Genomic DNA, 19,427 nt, shown 5'->3' with positions numbered 1-19,427 from the left:
ATCGTTTTTATATTCAACATTATTTGCGTGTGGTCTGAGTGAGGTTGCACAGCAAGCTTCTACAGAGGAAATGTCTACGTTGAACAACAATTTCTTTTTCGTGTTCTCTTTCGGAAGTCATACACCGTTTATCGCGGTTTATTTTCTTCCAGCGCCTGGCCTGGTGCTTATCAAACACTATATACAGTCCGTGCGAAGATGACGTATAGAACGTGGCAGGCATGCGCGCCAGTGGTCGTGCTCTGCACGGATTAGAGAACTCGAGTATATAACATCCTTCGTTCTAAAACGCTGAGCAAGACTTGCACGTGTATATCGCAAAGAGCGCCTGCTTGGTAATGACGCGATATCTCTATTACGCGACAGTGTAGAAGGTTACACGTATACTACATGCGCACCTTTCACTTTGCAGCTCGTACCGCGTGAAGTTAAAGGATGCACGGCGTTTTCCGAAATCCGGGTGTAAATCCACTCGGGACAGTGTGGGCGATAAAAACCACAGCGGGAGGCCAACACAGCGCTGCCCGATATCGGCAGGTCTCGAGAACGTACGCCCGAAGCATCGCATTAGCTGTGCCACTGACCGAAGGTATGCATACGGTAGGCGTCGCGAAGGCCTCCTTCGAAGTGCCGCAGAAGTACGCCAACCCTTCTGGGATACATAGGCACGCTGATGCAGAAGAGGTCGTCACTTGGTGCACTTGCAACCGGTATCAGTATATAAGGATTAGCGTTGGAAAGTGCACGCGACAGGCTGAGACGCACGGCCGGTTGGGCGGCCAGAGCCAGTGCATATTCGTCTCGGTTTGACGCGAGTTGCTCGCCTCGAAGGCGTCGGCTCGCAGCGAGGGAAACTAAATTCTCGCAGTGACCCCGGGTAAAGCAGGCGGACGCAACCCCAGGTGAAATACGGACCCTGGAGGAGTGACTGGCTGACTGACCGTGGAGCAACGTTGCCGCGATGATCATGTTTGTCATGAGCACAATCACGGGGGGTATCTGAGGACAGACAATGATGCGACAACGAAATACAAGCGTAATTAGGCCATAGCACAGTACTTACAAGGTTCACTGATAAATTTGAAAAGCCCCTTGGAAATGTGCTCAAAAGAACGGTGTTTTCGTACTTCTTCTTAAAGGGACGTATCCCGACACATTTGTACTGATATTTATTACTCATATTTATTATCCTGTCTCGCCGAATTTATGCAGGTGCTTCGCATGTTGCTCTATTCGTGACCAATTAAGAACGAACTAATTCATACGAAGCAATGCTAGAAGCAGTGGTTGGGTTTCACGTGGCGTCTAATTTTTACATCCTTCTCGAGCATTTCCCCGTGTCAGCTGCGGTAAAGTCGATTTCCGTTTTCTCGCTTACCAGTATTCCCGTGACCTCAATTTTCCTAACATTGTTCAGTCCACGATTAAAAGTAAGCTATTTTCAGTTACTCGCGCCCTGCGTTAGCCAACTTCGTGTCGTGATGGCCTACTTTAGAATCTCACCACAATAGCCAATTAGCTGCCGTCCTCGACTGTGTTTTGCTTCGCTTGGAACACATTGTGCTGCTGTTGTTACCCATTTCCATTACTGGCTATCTACTCTATGCACTGCATAAATTACTCAACTCCACTAACCTATTCCTCTTAATTCCAAGTAGAATGTCAGCTGCCCGCATTTTTTTCTCTAATCGACAGCTTTCTTTCCTATCTCCTAACGCTATCGTGTCGAATTTCGCTCCATGGTTCGTTGCGTGCCGTCCTTAGCTTATGCGATTCTTAGAAACTGGCAGGTTAGTAAGTGCGAAATCCGTATGGGTAATAGCCATACGAAGACCCACATTTCGGTATGTCGAAACGACGGTCGGAACTCGTTCTGTCACGTGGGATCACCGGATCGCAGGTCGCAGGTGCGACCGGCGTGCCAGCTATGCCGCCTACACCGCAATGCAGGCATCGCTGCGTAGCGGCATAGCTTGCACGCAGGGGAAACGCTTCGTATACACCAGAACACCGTGAATTCAAAGGGCGCCGCCATATTGATGAGCGCCGGTCGCGCCATCTATCCCAAGCGCCGCGAAGTAGCAGGCCTGGGCTGCCACGCCGGGAGATGCGACCCGGCGCGAAAGCGAAACTTCGGCTTTTTAGCTGGGCGGAAGGCGTGTTTCACGTTTTTTCTAAGCTGTCATTTTCGCTGTCTCGATTCAATCAAACTTCAAGACCTCATGCAAGTACGCAATGGCCACACTGAGTGCTGTGCAGACTGCAGAAGCGAATACATCGGGTAGGTACGCTATTACGTTTGTACAAACCGCGCGCTATATGCTAGAAGACGTGTGAGCTTTTTGGCACGTAACCTGTGAAGGAATTTACATCACTGTGTTGGTGCCATATATTATTAGAGCACGCAGAACACTGTCATCTGCACTTTCAGTTTGGTCTTGTTTGTCATGGTCTCTACTGGGTTGGCCGCGTTTGGCAACCAACTGGCGAGGTCGTTTGACTGCCTGGTTAGCAGACGCCTGCCCTTCACCACCTGCACATTGAAAACAAAATAGATGTTATAGTAAGAACGGCTGTAGTTCTTTCCACTGCCATCACTGTTGCGAAGATATAAAGTCCTCTCAAAAAGAAATAGAAAATACACCAGGCCGTGTATTGTATCGTGCAACCACTTAAGAGTACAACATTCAGAACAAAAGCCTACAGCACTCGAACAAGCAGCATATGATGCTAAACCTGCACTCATGGGAAAATGAGGTACTACAGTAGTTATAATGTTCAACTACATGTGCAGTCAAAGCCCGTATAACAGGGCGAGCATGACAGATGCAGGTGTTGTACAGTTGCACAAACCATGACAGGGCACGTAAAATTACCATCCCTACTTAAAGCTGCATCATCAGGACCCCTTTGGTACAAGACAACAACCGCACCTGCATTCCAAGAAATTAGCCCCACCAACTGCAGCTACCTGGTAGCAGACCTGTTTCGCTTGTGCGAGGCCATATCGGATTGTTGGCGCTCCCTTAGAAAAAAAAAACAGTAAAAAACCCCCAGTGAGAACGATCAAAATTTTGTTACAAAATACAAGAATAATTAAGCACCTTATTTTCCTCGCCATATGAACGGAAATATTTTGCGCTTTGCCCCGTATAACAGCCCGCACGCAGTTTAGAGCTCAGGAGGCTCAAATCAATTCGTTACGAATGACACCTGCAACACCAACTCGTAAAGGTAGGTGCGCTGCAAGAACACCTTCGGCGACGAGTAGTCGTCGTTTACGTTTTTGTGGACGCATGCTACGTGACGAGCAGACTTCGGTTTACTTTCATTAGCAATAACGCTCACCAGCAAGGCCTACAACTTGTCGTTCACGCTTAATGGTCATTCCGTGCACCAGCTGCAAGTATCGCTAACCGCAAACTCAACTGTTCCGTTTAACCGTCGGGAGCTCTGCCTGAATGAAAACACGAAAAGGCTTGCCTTTTTGTTATAGCCAAGGCGAAGCACCGGCGCGGGATTCTGCTCTGTAGGCTTGTTGCCCAGAAAGTGCTCGGAGCAAACCTGCGTGTTACACATATTACGTTTGTAGGGCGCAAAGTTGAACGTGGCACCAAAATATACACAGATCGAATACTCACTCGTGCATTTTCACTGGGTTGGTAGTTCTTCCTATTCACTGCAGCTATCCACCGGTGGCGCAGCTTGGCATTCTTCGTTGCGGATGAAAATCGGTGCAGGCTGAAAACACCGCACCGGCACGATTCCCTACGTGTGTTGTGCTCTTCGCAAACAGCTCTAAGCAACCTGCTCCTTTTCCGCAAGTTGTTTTGGCATCCAAACACGACGCAATGATGCCCAGATGACTTCTTGTACTTTGGATCCGTGTGGACGGGCACATTTCCGCACTTTGGAGCCCTATAGCTGGCGCTCGCCATGTCTGCTGGTCGCCGGCGAACACACTTTGGCAGCCCAGTACAAAATGGCGACGGTCGACCGGGCAACCCGGGTGCGAGAGTATGCGTTCGGTTAGTCTGGGTGCGAGACTAGCGTGTTCTGGTCTATAGACGGAGCCCGAATCGTGTGTCTTAAAATAACCTTTTGCGGCAGGCAGGTACAGCCATCTTTTCGAGGCGTCTCATTGTTAAACGTGTGCCAAATCGTTTATACGTGTGTTTCTTTCTTTTTTTATTTTATGCACATTGATGAGACAGTACTCGGGCGGGATGGAACCCTATGGCAACGAATGCATAACCAATCGTGCCGGTAACGATGTTTATTACCAACAGGCAAAAGTGACGGTCGCGTATGATAGCATATGAAGGAATCACTGTCCGACCTAACGCATTATCAACCAACCAACGCGAAGCAATGTAGGGAAAATTTAACGAACGCTGATTGGTACTTGCGGCAAGTTCTATGAGACACAAGGTGAGAGAGAGAAACGAAGGAAAAGGGAAAGGGCAGTGAGGTTAATCAGAACAGAAAATGTGCTTTGCTGCCCTACGCTGTGGAAAGTAGAAAATAAGAAAAAAAAGATGGAGAGAGACAGATAACATAAAGACACGATCGCAGCCGGTCACAATCACTGCCTGGTAGCACAGCGCAAGGTCGCGTTCGGCACAATGAACACCAATTAGGAGGGAGCTTTAGCTCGGGAGATCTTATCTAAATAGATCGGAATGAAGGAACCTTTTTGTTCGGCATACACTAAATTTCATCTGGTTTTCTGCATTTTAGAGAGAAAAAAAAAGCCAAGGCCTGGTGGCTGTAAAAAGCTAGGCCCTATATGTACCAAAAAGGTCTTACGCCGGAATTGTTCGAAAAAGAAAATTCCAGCCACTCCTGGTGCGGGGCATATTATTAGCCAAGGCGGCTGGCTAATGGAAAAGAGGCCTTTCAATGAAAAGCTTTGTGAACTCGGACCCGGATTTTTCATTCAACACGTCAATTTTAAAACAATATGTCTTGAAAATCGCCAAGAAAGAAAAAAAGGGGAAAGAAAACTTGATTATCAAGTTTACGACTACGTCTCCAAGCAACAAAAAACGATATCACAATTCCGTAAACTAGACCTACTGAGACATCTGAAGAGGACCTAATTGATGCGTTACACACCACCCTGAAGTATGTACTGCTAGTTTGTGGGCTGCACATTTGCGTAACCTTCGCAGGCGCTGTAACAATGTGCCTAAGTTGCAAACCCATCTAACAAATTTGTGCGCTTTCGAAGCTCCAACAGATGCACTTTACTGATGCTGCGATATCTGTTTTTGGTGCAGAGTTACAGATGGTAAAACGTCGTGCTTCAGGATTCTTTAAGCTTACCAATTACTGACAATTCTTCTGAATAATAGCAGGCCCTAAATCATAATTAAGGTTGCTGCAGTTGCTGGAATTTAACTTTCTCTCTCTGCTGCAACGAATTTTATACAAATATATTCGGCTTTAGCCTCATGACAGCTTTCCTGCATTTTACAGGCATTCGAATTGGCAAATTGGAGTTGGCCCCGAAATAAAACTTCCTCTTGAATGAATGAATGAATGAATGAATGAATGAATGAATGAATGAATGAATGAATGAATGAATGAATGAATGAATGAATTAATTCTGGGCTTTTACGTGCCAAAACCACGTTTTCATTATGACGCACGTTGTAGGAAAGGGAGGGAGGGGGGACTCCGGATTAATTTTGACCACCCGGGTATCTCTAACGTGCCTCCAATGCTTAAACCAAGGCCGTTCAGACACAAGGAACCCACACACACGGTTTGTGTCGCTGAAGTACTTAGCGCAAGTAGTAGAAGTGAATGGCAATCAACTAGTCGCATTTATCTCGAAGTTATAAAATTTTTAGGCAAGCACACAAGTAGAAACAAGACGACGGGGCAGATATGACAAGTAAGTAACGTCGGGAGCGCTTCTCCCGTTTGCTTGTCCTTTTCTTTGCATACGTGGTGATAAGGTCATCATCATCATCATCATCATCAGCCTGGTTACGCCCACTGCAGGGCAAAGGCCTCTCCCATATTTCTCCAACAACCCCGGTCATGTACTAATTGTGGCCACGCCGTCCCTGCAAACTTCTTAATCTCATCCGCCCACCTAACTTTCTGCCACCCCCTGCTACGCTTCCCTTCCCTTGGGATCCAGTCCGTAACCCTTAATGGCCATCGGTTATCTTCCCTCCTCATTACATGTCCTGCCCATGCCCATTTCTTTTTCTTGATTTCAACTAAGATGCCATTAACTCGCGTTTGTTCCCTGACCCAATCTGCTCTTTTCTTATCCCTTAACGTTACACCTATCATTCTTCTTTCCATAGCTCGTTGCGTCGTCCTCAATTTGAGTAGAACTCTTTTCGTAAGCCTCCAGGTTTCTGCCCCGTAGGTGAGTACTGGTAAGACACAGCTATTATATACTTTTCTCTTGAGGGATAATGGCAACCTGCTGTTCATGATCGGAGAATGCCTGCCAAACGCACCCCAGCCCATTCTTATTCTCCTGATTATTTCCGTCTCATGATCCGGATCCGCCGTCACTACCTGCCCCAAGTAGGTGTATTCCCTCACGACTTCCAGTGACTCGCTGCCTATTGTAAATTGCTGTTCTCTTCCGAGACTGTTAAACATTACTTTAGTTTTCTGCAGGTTAATCTTTAGACCCACTCTTCTGCTTTGCCTCTCCAGGTCAGTGAGCATGCATTGCAATTGGTCCCCTGAGTTACTAAGCAAGGCAATATCATCAGCGAATCGCAAGTTACTAAGGTACTCTCCATTAACTTTTATCCCCAATTCTTCCCAATCCAGGCCTCTGAATACCTCCTGTAAGCATGCTGTGAATAGCGGTGGAGAGATCGTATCTCCCTGCCTGACGCATTTCTTTATTGGGATTTTGTTGCTTGTTTTATGGAGGACTACGGTAGCTGTGGAGCCGCTATAGGTATCTTTCAGTATTTTTACATACGGCTCGTCTACACCCTGATTCCGTAATGCCTCCATGACTGCTGAGGTTCCGACAGAATCAAACGCTTTCTCGTAATCAATGAAAGCTATATATAAGGGTTGGTTTTATTCCGCACATTTCTCTATCACCTGATTGATAGTGTGAATATGATCTATTGTTGAGTAGCCTTTACGGAATGCTGCCTGGTCCTTTGCTTGACAGAAGTCTAAGGTGTTCCTGATTCTATTTGCGATTACCTTAGGAAATAGTTTGTAGGCAACTATGATAAGGTCAGGTGAGGTCTAATTATTCTTAAAGCCGCCTCTAGCAGGGGAGTAACCTAAAGGGTTGGGTGGAAATAATGAGCATTTCAGTTCAATAAGTGCGCACTCTGCCACAAATTTTATGAAGCAGGAGTTCTAGGGCAAATTTGAATTTGCGCTGTGTTTAGACACGGCGTTTCCAATTTAAATGTGCGCAGAAACCACGGCAGTCCGAAACTAAAATTCGAAGAGTTCCTCATGTCTTGAAGGAATTCACTTTTCTTTTCTTTTCTTTTTTGTAAATCCCGTAGCTCGTAACCTGTGGTGGCCAATTGTGCAGTGAAAGCAAGCAAGTGTGCTTCCATGAATAAAAGAAATAATAAAGCAAATGTTGACGTCAGGTGACGCGTTACGACAAGAGCATGCTATTTTCGCATCACCGTAGAAGAAATCGAAGTTAACGCGGGGCGAACTAATACGATAGAGGAGAGGGCGTTCTAATTCGATACCGCATCACCGTTCGTCGATTCACCCTTCATCGGAGCAGCACGAACCGACCATTCCGACAGCTTGTGCCCGCGGACCGACGTCAGCGCTCGGTCGCGGCCGCGCTTGTTGGCGGCGCCGGGTGCGCGAGCGCGTACCTCGCCCGCTCTCCTCTCCCGGGGCGGCGGCGAGAGAATCCGCGAGCTGCCCCCGCACTTCCGTCGCGACCAAGGTCTCGGAGGCGAAGTCCCACTGCCGACGCCTTCGCCGCGCACTGCGGAGACATCGCGAGCTCGTATAGTAACCCGGATTCCTGACCTCAAAAAGAAACGGCGAACACAGACAACGGCGGCGCGCCCACCGCGGATTTCTCTCCGACACACCGCGGTTGCGTCACGCTCGACTCGCTTCCTTCCTTCCTTCCTTCCCATCGCAGTGCTGTGCGTGCGTGCGTGCGACTGCGAATGTGCACACACCGATGACAGCGGGACGATCCCGCGCGAGGAACGCGCGTGCGAGCCATGTGCGCACATAACGGCAAATGCCGCGCGTGGTACAAAAGTGTAACTCGCTTGCGGTGTGAAGCAGAGAAAGTCGTATCGCGTGACGACACTGTGAGCCTAAAGAGGTGCCGATCAGGCGAAACTACGTCCCCCACGAACACTACTTTCCGCGTTGTCAAGCGAAGCGTGATCCTGATGAGTTCTCGGAAGTTGCGACCAGCCTTACACGACAAGAATTTTCTGCCGCAGTTTTTTTTTTCTTCGTTACATTTTTTTTTACTTTCCGCAATGTCTCACATGGTGCTCTCGAAATAGTCACACTGTTCTTCACAGAGGCACAGTACTAAACCCTGTATAAAATAGAAACTCTAGTATTGCCATTGGAATTTGGTCAGGGTACATTTGCGCTTTCGAAAATAATTGTTAATTCTGGGGTTTTGCGTGCCAAAACCACGATTTGTTTATGAGGCACGCCGTAGTGGGGCACTCCGGATTAATTATGACCAGGCGAGGATCTTTAACGTGCCCCAATGCAAGGGGCACGGGAGTTCTTTGCATTTCGTTCTCATGGAAATGCGGCCGCCGCGGCGGGGATTTGATCCCGCGACCTGGTGCGTATAGCAGCCCCACACAATAGCCGCTAAGCCAACGCGGCGGGTTCACATTTGCGCGTGTATCTATTCATAAAGCTACTTTAACTTATACATCTCTTTATACATGCAGCGTACCATACAGGCACGTTACCTTACCTCAATGCCAGTGCAGCAAATTTGCTCACACTCCTAAACCCAGCGTAGCGCAGCTTTTAGTTAGTAAGAACAGCGTATGTCAGTTCGGTTTGTTTCCGTCTCTCCTGCCACTGGCTGCAGTGCGTTATTCCAAGCACTTCTGTGGGACAAATTGCTTTGCGAATCTGGATCGTGTCAGACACTATCTGGACATATATTAACATTCGTTGATTTCACATCGCCTTCGCACACCTTACAGTGACGTCACGTGCAGTGACATCATGAATGCGCGGTGGCGATGACGTCGCTGCGCGCATGAAGCTTCTGAGTTCAGTAACGCCAATGTACACCTCTCGAAAGGGACAATTGGTGCCTGAGGACGAGCGTTCAAACTCTTCGCACCAGAAATTCGACTTTTCCATTCATCAGCGTTTCAAACAGGAAACTTGACTAAAGCAGCGACGCTGGTCGAGCTTCGACTTGTCTTCATGTTAGCGAGACGAGCAACTTCGAAGCATTGACGAAGCTGCGAAGAATGCGGTTACGGAGGAATGTTCAAACAACTGTTTGCGCTATTAATTCACACAGAGACAGCGAGCGAGGTCACAAAAACAAATATGGTGGACCGAAAAACACTTCCTTTCTCCCATCCGCCTTATTGGAAGCGCTTCGTCTCCATTCGCGAGATAACTGGCTCGTGACACTATCATCGCACGACAAAGGAAAATCTCTTGCCGGAATTGGACCGTATCTAAACAAAATAGGATCGACCAAGGCAGCACAATGAAAATGTTGAAGCAGGTAAAACTGCACTCGCCTCGACCTCCGCCTACAACGCGAACAAAAACACAGTTCTCCCTCTCCCACTTCCCCCTCGCTGCGAGCCCATAAAACACGATACAACGAACGTTATGGGGCGTCGAACGGCACTGGGAACCCATTACGCTCGCCCTTCGCGGTTTTCTTTATTGCAGGGACGCAATGCAGGGCGTTGCCTGGGTGCTCGTTACGAGGGCCGTATTTCTCGCCCTGCTTTTTTTTTTTACTTGTCGCTGTCCTGCACAAAACGCCTCGCAAGTGCGAACAGCGCCCCGGCACGTCGGTCTCCATTCACATTCGCGGCTTGATCGATCTCTGTTGGCCTTTTGTGAGCCCCGTTGGCGGTACGGAAAGGAACACGGCTCCTTCCTTGTAGCAACGCCGCATTACAAGCGACAATCGGTCCAAGCGCGGCGAAACCTTGCTCGGCATACCGGAGATAACAATAAAAAAAGACATGTAAGACGCATGCCCCGTTCGCCCTTAGTTGCGAAAACGCCGTCGATTCGCGCCTGCCGTCTTTCGGAACCGCGAGACGCACTCGTGTGCACCTGTGTTGGGCCACAGAGCGAACCAGACCTCTTTTTCTCGCTTTACTGCGGCTTCCTCAATTACCGCGCTGGAATCGGGAGGCCTTGTGACCGGGCCATGCCGAAATTTCTCCTGTCTCGTCTCGTTTAAAAAGTCGATTCCGTTAATTAGTGAGATGAGCGACACCTCCGGACTGTGACGCTTGAGCCTTTCTAGGAGATGCTCTGTTGGCACGCTTTTTCGTGTTCACAGACTTGGCGTACTGATCTTATCGGGGCTGCATGTTGTTGTGCAGCTGAGCGCGACGAAAAGGTAGGCGCTTTCGCGATCTGCTTGCGCCCAGAGTCGCTGTGGAAGTTGTGTATGACAACGATATGTCGCCCATGGCGTCACGTGGACACCTTCACTCTACACTGCGGAAAGGCGCAGCTGCTGTCTGCACTGCTGCTGACAGAACAGATAACCTCTAACTGTCAGAGGATAATGAATGAGGACTCTGAGAATGGCTCTGTTGCTTTTTTTTCTCTCTCCTTGTTATCCATTCTTCCCCTTTCTCCTCCCCAAGCGTAGGGTAGCCAAATGGGAAAGTCCTCTACATCTCTCTCTCTCTATCTCTCTTTCTCTCTCTGTGTGTGTGTGTGTGTGAACTTTAAAATTCATAAGAACACTCCCGGACATTAAAAAGGGCTCGTTAAGGGTGGGGGAAAAGGGAGCAGCATGCATTTTTGTTTGGTTGGCCTGAGCACGCATCTTTTTGTGGGATACATAAGCACGTTATATACGTTTAGACGCACAACTTATGAAGCAGCAAGCTAGGCGCATCAGAGACTTAGCAATACAGCGTTCTTAAATCAAAGTGGCTTTTTCAGTGACATTGATTTTGCCAGTTTAGCCTGTTTCAAAGTTATCTTACTAAAGTTGCAAGAAGCAAGTAGCCCTCTGTTTAGCACCTTGCATAGTCACAAAACGGTGGCACACGGACCTTCACAATTTTCTTTCATTTCGTCTCCCCCCCACAGTGCAGCTAGGGTAGCAAACGAGAATCTTATTCGGTTGACATCCCGCCTTTGCCATCCACTTTATCTCTATCTCTTTCTGGTATGCATTTTTTCTTCAGTCTTGCTCTCCCCATCATAGAACACCTTTAAAATGTTTTCTCGAAGAGAATCTAGCTTTTCGCTAGACTTGACGCAACAGTCGTGAAATGATGAAACGAGCCCAAATTCGTAAACATTACGACAAATTTGGGAACGTTGGCAGGTATGGCGCTCTTATGGTACGGCTCTCTTCAACTTCTAATGAAATTTGAAGCTAACAATTCTAGTCCCGAAGCAAGAAATTCGCTCCTATATTTAGGAAGCAATATCAGGACAAGAAGGCTGGAAAGAAACTCAGTGTCACAGATTTACCTCAAAGTGGCCATCCGCCTTCCGTTCTTTTCTAGATTAACCGGCGCGTACGGCAAGCACGGATTCCGCGCTAGCTCCTACATACGTGCTCCGAGTCGCTTGCATCACACAGGAAAGGGCTTCCCGCACTTTGCGCTCCCAGACGTTCCGTTTGTGTGTGTGTGTGCTTAGGCGACGCCTAATCCCCACAAAGCGCTCTTTTTTTCGAGCTCTCCTACGGGGCCGCGCGGGCTTTGGGGTCGCATCCAGCCAGAGCCAGATTCATGATGCCACACATACCTCTCCTGCTCCCTCCCTTTGCTTTCTCGAAGGAAACAAACAAACAAACAGACAAACAAACAAACAAACAAACAAACAAACAAACAAACAATGAAACAAGCAAAAAGGCCACAAGCGGAATTGGCGGAGGGAGTCCGGGGAGAAAACGAAAGTGGTCCCATCACACACCCGGTGCCGCGGAGGACCGCAGCGCGAACGAGGTCTTCGTGCCGCGCGAGCGCATGCAGGTCGTGCCCCGGGCCACGCCGATACAGCGCGGCGGCGAGCGGCTTGCTACACACGTGACCCGCGACGCCGCGACCGGTGTCCTCCGGAGGGGGAGAGCGACACGCCGCGACGGGAGAGAGAGAGAGAGAGTCGCGCGGAAGACGAAGCGCGTCGCCTCCGGAAAGAGACGGCGGCACGCATGACACTCACGTGTACGCGGCGATACGGCTTCGCCCGCTATCGGTTGTGTGCCCACGGTACGGCACGATCTCTGCGAGAGCGGGAGTGAGAGGATGGCGCTATAGATCAGGGCCACGAGAATGGATGGGGAGTGAGACCCGACAAGGAGGACCGGATTAGGCTCGAGATTTAGTGGGACGCGGCCCGATTGAATTAGGGAGTGAACAGGAGCGGCCAAGTCGGCGCAGGACCTAACGAAATCCAGCGGTATGAGAACGCGCACGAGAACAGGCAGAGCTTAGACTACGAGACTGGTGACGTTTAGGACACGACGTTTAAGGAAATGGATGCGAGTGATACGTCTGATTCGAATGACACTACCGCGAACGTTTTCTTTTTTTTCTTTTTGAGGATGCCCCAGACGAGATTCAAGCCACTTTGCGCCCAGAGACCCAAAGTGGCTCGAAAAGGCCACGATAGCCTCGCAATAAATGTCATCTATTGTGGAAGGTCTATTTTTCGTTTCATGTATATAGAAAGACTTTCGTCACCGGAGCAATGTTGCCAACTTTGTGCGCCCGAAGGGAAAGACAAATTTCGAATTCCTAACAGTAAGTTCGACTGCGTCCTATATTTGACGTACACTTGTTTGCTTGCCACTGAATTTTCAAAAAAAAAATATGAACAATAAGAATAAAATTAAAAAAAAAAGAACGCCGTGCGTCAAAGCAGTCTGTGAGAAGTGGTGGCTTGAATATAAAGAATACCTGCCGTGGTTGCTCAGTGGCTATGGTGTTGGGCTGCTGAGCACGAGGTTGCGGGATCGAATCCCGGCCACGGCGGCCGCATTTCGATGGGGGCCAAATGCGAAAACACCCGTGCACTTAGATTTAGGTGCAAGTTAAAGAACCCCAGGTGGTCGAAATTTCTGGAGTCCTCCACTACGGCGTGCCTCATAATCAGAAAGTGGTTTTGGCACGTAAAACCACATAATTTAATTTTAATATAAAGAAAGAAAGAATGAATACATTACAGAAATAGGCCACTGGAAATGAGGATGACCTTTAAGTAGAACAGCGCATTTCGGACAAATGAAACACAATGTAACCTTTCTTCGATGTTCGATCGAGCCGAGTACAGTGCATACGTTGCACTTGGAAACCCGCGCTATTTTCGGTGGTGCAAGTAATGGGCACGTTCGTAACGCACGGGCCGCGTTTCCACCCACTTCAGCTGTGCACCGAGTGTGCGCGTACGTGGCGACACAAGATTGCACCTCTGTATTTGATTGCATGCACGGACCCGCAGAAAGGCGACGTGTCCTACGTGGGCAACGGCTTCCGGTGAGCCGCTCGACCCTGTACTGCATCGGGCGCTTGCAGAAAGCGTCGTTTCTAGTTGTACAGAAGCAGGGTACTCGGGGGTGTTCTCTCGCTCTATCTCACTTTCCCTTCTTAATTTTTTATTAGCATACTGAGCAAGTGGGTGGACAGTCGCCTTGCCTCGTTTTCTTTTCCCCCTAGCACAAGACCTGCGGCATGCCTTCGACTGAGCCTCAAAGTAAACGAAAAATTCCAATAGCATTTTACACGCTATAGTGGTTCCGTTGGGCACAATAGTCTCCACTTCCACTCGTTCGCTGCCCTAGATTGCTACAGCTACTACTTTATTGCTACGGCTACTGTTTCTGCTGATAGTGGGCCGACAGGAGAGCGTACGCGCCCGTAGGAGAAAAATAATCTGTATGCGTAGATCGCACCACTGCCAGCGCGCGCAGTGCTATCGGATATCATCATGTCGTAAATGGTCGCCAGCGCTTTCGCCTGAGATCTTGTGCAACCCACACCGCGTGGTAACTGGAACGCTGATCCGAAAACGCGCTCCCCAAAAAAAGTGTTAATCAAAGGTGGCTTCGCCCCCTCAGCGACGTCCTTCATGGGGAGAAGCCCGTTTTCGTGATACCCTACGCTTCTGAGGCGGTAGGTAATATACCTAGATTAACCATTGCAACCATTGTTTCTCCAATAAAATCAATATAGCTTTTGCCCACGCTTCGCAATATGTACGAGCCACTGGCCTTGTTTTCAGTGCGGGCTAGTACTGCGTGTGTCGTCACAGGCTGTTTAAAGCAATAGACTGAAATATCAGGAGCGCCCCAGTGTTTTTTGTCAACAGTTTATTCTCATCAAACCAGGCAAATGGATCATTTTTTTTATACTCCATAAATTTTTATTTCAAACCAGTGCATTCATTCTGAATACCGCATGGACAGAGATGCATGGACCTGATATGGACGTCTCATTAAAACGAACGGTTCTAGCTGAATCGGCAATGCAACGAAAGCTCAAAAACGCACGGAAAAGTCGATGGCAATATGACAACCGATGTTTGGTGGCGTGAACATTATCGGAGTTGCAAGAAACTTTCCTTCATTGCTTAAAAAAAAAAGAAACAGATCCCTAATGACTCATGGGTATATTACAGCATTGCAAATAAAACTGCACTTGCAGGGCGGAACACAGATTTGATTGCGGTATGTCGAGATCCAGCGTCAGTGGTATTTAGCAGTAACGTTCCGAACTTAGCCAACAGGCTAGCATCGTTACTAGGAACGCAACGAAGGCATTCACAATCACAACACGTGGAATTGTCGCAGTTCGAGTGAGAATTGGGCCTCCCGTGCAAATATATTAGATACCCGCTGCTGCTTTACACGTTAGGAGTTGCGCGTTTAACTTCCCTTATATTACCTGGCACCAGGCATGGAAAGGGGGTTCCAGTTCTTTGCCACAGAGCCACACAGTTGTCCTCGCGTCACCGTGTCCCGCAAGCTGTCGCAGATTTCTTGGAGGATGGTGCTTTCCAGCTATCGTTTTGCAAAAATAACGCCCCCACTCGAGAGAAGAGTTGACTGTTGGGCTAGTTGGTCGTCCATATTTGAAGTAGTAGCTTAGCGCAATTAAAACCACAGACACAAGGAAGACAGACAAGGACAAGCGCTACTCACAACTGTTTAATGGAAAGGAAGGATAGTGCGTTATATAACCTCCTGAGACCCGGGATGCATTTGGGTGCACAGATTTTTTCCAAACTTTCAGAATAAGTCAGTAGGTTTATGAAGATGAAAAGTGTTAAATATTTTTTTAACAGCCCCGATAGTTTCAGCTCAGCGCGATGTCCAATATATTGGACACCGGGATGCTACCCGGTCTTTTTCACCCAGCGCGCACGTAATGTCATACCGCAGATATTGCACTCAAACTCGTGTGCAAAAATATTTTAATAACTCGAAAGGCAAAGTAGTGAATAAAGTACAAAAAAGAGCATTCCTCTGCTCAACAAAAATTTTGCTCTTGTGTTCACTTCCTGTGGCCAACTTCAAAACGCTTTTTTTTCCTGGGTGATGCCGAAGAAGAGCCGACATTTGGTGAAAAAGATATTTGTTTTCATATCGCAGCCATGTAGTCTGCAACGGGCAGCGTTTGCAGTATCTGCCAGCATTGAGCAGTGGGTAGTGCTCTTTTTTTAGGGTTCTCGAGGAGACAGTTGAGCCTGCCTTGATGGCGGATGCCACTCGGCTTTGTTCTCACTCTTCGTTTTATTCTGCTTCTTCCCTTGAGCCAAGAGAATCTCGGCAACAGACTGGCGGAACTGCATAGATTTGAGTATTTCCTTCCGCTGTTTCTTTAGGGAGGGTATGTGCGGCGTGCACTGCACCCAGGAGTTGCTGAGGGCAATGTAGAAGAGGTGAAAGATGTGTCAGACTGTCCACTTGTTGACGCGTGCTTTTATCCTGTAGTGACTTATCATTTGGTCTGCCTTGTCAACACTCCCCACGCTGACCTTGTACATGCGCACAATATCTGTTCGAGGGACATCGATATGTCCTTTTCCTTACGAGACCACCAGCGACAGGTGTCTTGCGGGTCCTAGCCATGGATTGAAAAAAGAAAAGTTATCCGCTTAAATCATCAGACACGCGAGGCCAGTCCCCTAAAGAAAAAAACAAGACGTGATTTCGTCCACAAGCCGCTTAATGCCAAAAGTACTCGCCGGCTGTTCATAACAAGGCCATCGCAAAAGCGCGGTCAAAATAACCGGGTTGAGTCCCAGCGTCCAACATAATGGACACGCGAAATCAAAGGAAACGTGAAAAAAAGTAAGCGCGCCAAAAATTTAAATTTCGTATTCTGCGCTTATGCTGTTGTATTAACTTTATTATAAAATCAAAGATATGCCCTGAAAGCAGGTAGAAATACGAGAAACAGTGCTTACTTCTCCGGCAGCTGCCGTAAAACGCCGCGCCGCTGAATGCCGCCATTGTGGAACTGTTTAGGCAGGAATTTGAACGATGTATTTTCATCAATGCTGCATAGATGGCACAAACAGGTGTCCAATAAGTTGGACAGTGTGGTTTTATGAGGATGAATGCCTTGTCACAGGAGTGCTGTCTTATTTCTTAATGTCCAATATATTGGACAAATCCCCATAGCGGGGTCTCAGGAGGATATATATCCTCTTGTCACGCATGCGCCTACCAAGCAGAAGTGAAGCCGGTACATGCACATCAAAGGCGGTCGCGCAAGAAGTTAAATTCGGCATCCAGTAAAGTGATGGAAGGCTCACTCACACATCTATCTCTATTCTTCTTGATAAAGAAGGCCTCAAGAGCGAGCCTGGAAGACGCGTTGCCGCTCCTGCCAAGAATAGTTGTCTCAGAAAATCGAGCGTCGCAACCACACGCGGTAACATGAGCTACCAAATGTGCGCCCTTATCCTCTTTTTTCTTTAGTTTTTGCGCATGTTCCCTTAAACGGTCATTCACACAACGCGCAGTTTTCCAATGTAGAGCTGCCCACAAGGGTGCAAGGGAATTGCATAAACAACCCCTCTGGAGCACTCAACCAAGGGCTTCTCATGCCTCGTGCGGCAGCCCCGCCTGCTTTTGCAGCAAACTCGAGAACATAGCTTCGAAAGCTTGTTGGGCGCAGAGAAAACCAGAGGAATACCATGACGGTTAGCAACCTTCTTAAGGTTGTGTGACACCTTGTGTACATAGGGAATAACCTCTGGTCTTACCAGAGGTAATTGTGAGCGAGTAGCGCTTGTCCTTGTCTGTCTTCCTTGTGTCTCTGGTTTTAATTGCGCTAAGCTACTACTTCAAATACCACTCGAGAGAACTGAGACGTAGGCAAGATGGTGGTGGTTGGGTTTTGATCACTGTGGATGCCAAGGTGACCGCCACATACAGTTCGCAGAGAGTTCGTCGCGACGCTCTGGCAACCTTATCTGCACCTACACCGACAGCTGTGCATTCTTACTAAGGAGCTCCTTAGACGCGACGAGTCGGTTCGGCTTGCATTCGATTGCCACGTTCACAGGGTCGTTTCGGCGTCGTTCCGCAAGAAAACCCTTTGTTGCTCGAGAAAGGGTTGCGAAGCGCCGAGATGAAAGAGCTTTCGAGCGAGTACACTTATGCCTGCGAGGATATAATTTCCGCCAACGCACGCGAGACAACTCGCCGGAATTCTTTGCCTCCTGTCCTGGGTGTCCTTGTTGCCTGCTACACGAGGTGTCCCGCTACCTGCCCCAGATCCAGGGTTCTCTTCCCGGCACGCCTCTGCTCGATGAGGCCGCGCATTCCGCTATCCCGGGTTTTACTTTTTTACGACTCGGTGACGCAACGATTGCAAGACGTTTATGCGTTCGCTCCGCGATCCGGTGCGCGTGAGGGGCATAAACAAGAGAGCATGCCCCGGAGAGTTTTAAATGCACAAGAAAAAGAAAACACCCGAAGCCGCCAATGCGGAGGCTCTACCATGCAGCACGTGAATGGAGGGCGTTGCATCTGGGCCCATGTTTACAAAAATGTCTTACGCTAGAATTGTTCGTAGGTGAAAATTTCAGTCGCTGATCCTGATGCTGGTCGTATCATTAGCGAAACTGCATGGTCGCAAAAAGCACTTGTAAAATAAAATAAAAGCTTTGGTTGGGAATTCGACAAACGTGCGGTCTCTGATAGCGTTGAACAAAAGGAAAAAAGAAAACAAGAAAAATAATACCCTTAGACGACCTGATAAAAGTAATGGAGCGTAGCCTTTTTAATTTTGGGCATTTACTAACAATTCAGCCCAGCCTCGCTGTTCAACGTATATTGTTAACTTCCTGCGCTTCCTCTTAGAGCTGTGTCAACATCTTGTGGGTGTATTTTTTGTTTCATTTTTACTCAGTTCAAAAAAATCTTTTGGGGTGTTACGTGCCCAAACCATGATATGATTATTAGGCACACTGTAGCAGGGACTCCGGAATAATTTCGACACTCTGGGTATCTTTAACGTGCACCCAATTCACGCTACACGAGCGTTCTTGTATTTCAGCTCTATCGAAATGTGGCCGCCGCTGTAGGGAATCGAACGTGCGACTTCGCACTCAGCAGCCGCTAAGCCAACGCTTGGCGTTGTACTCAGTTGAATGTTGTATTTTTTGTTATTAGGTCTGGACCTGAGGTAGTGTTATTTGGGGTTAAAAATATTTCCCAAAGTTTCAAATCATGCCGCCGCGGTGGCTTATTGACTACGATGTTACGCGGTTGAACACGAGGTCACAGCTCCGTTTCCCAGCCACGGCGCTGACATTCCAATCGGGGCTGAAAGTACAAGCACACTCGTACCGTTATCAGTGTGCTCTCGATCCACCCTTGGCGGTGGAAGTTAACTGTGGAGAATGTCTCTGCTGACCCCGTTTTCCGCTGCCGACTCTCGTATAGCCAGTGTGTGTTGTTTTGAAGCATTAAGGGGCGATTGTCCAGTTTTTCGAGCGTGGTTACGAGCACGGTTCTTGGCACTTTGTAGCTGGGACAGTCACAAAGGAGGTGCTCAATCGTCTCCTCGCAGCCGCAGGTGCCGCAAGTAGGGCTGTCGGCCATTCCAATGCGGAATGAATTTACAGAGGAGAAAGCTCTAGGACACTGGTCCAGACGGGCTTCGGCACTCAAGGCCTTAAGGGCTTTGCTGAAGTTTTTAAGGACATGCGAATTGTGCGATCGCCTTTGAGTGTTGTATCGCGTAGTAATGCAT

This window comes from Dermacentor albipictus, chromosome 3 (genome assembly GCF_038994185.2).
Source record: "Dermacentor albipictus isolate Rhodes 1998 colony chromosome 3, USDA_Dalb.pri_finalv2, whole genome shotgun sequence".
In the NCBI taxonomy this organism is placed as follows: Eukaryota; Metazoa; Arthropoda; class Arachnida; order Ixodida; family Ixodidae; genus Dermacentor; species Dermacentor albipictus.
Note: the sequence above shows the minus strand (reverse complement) of the source record.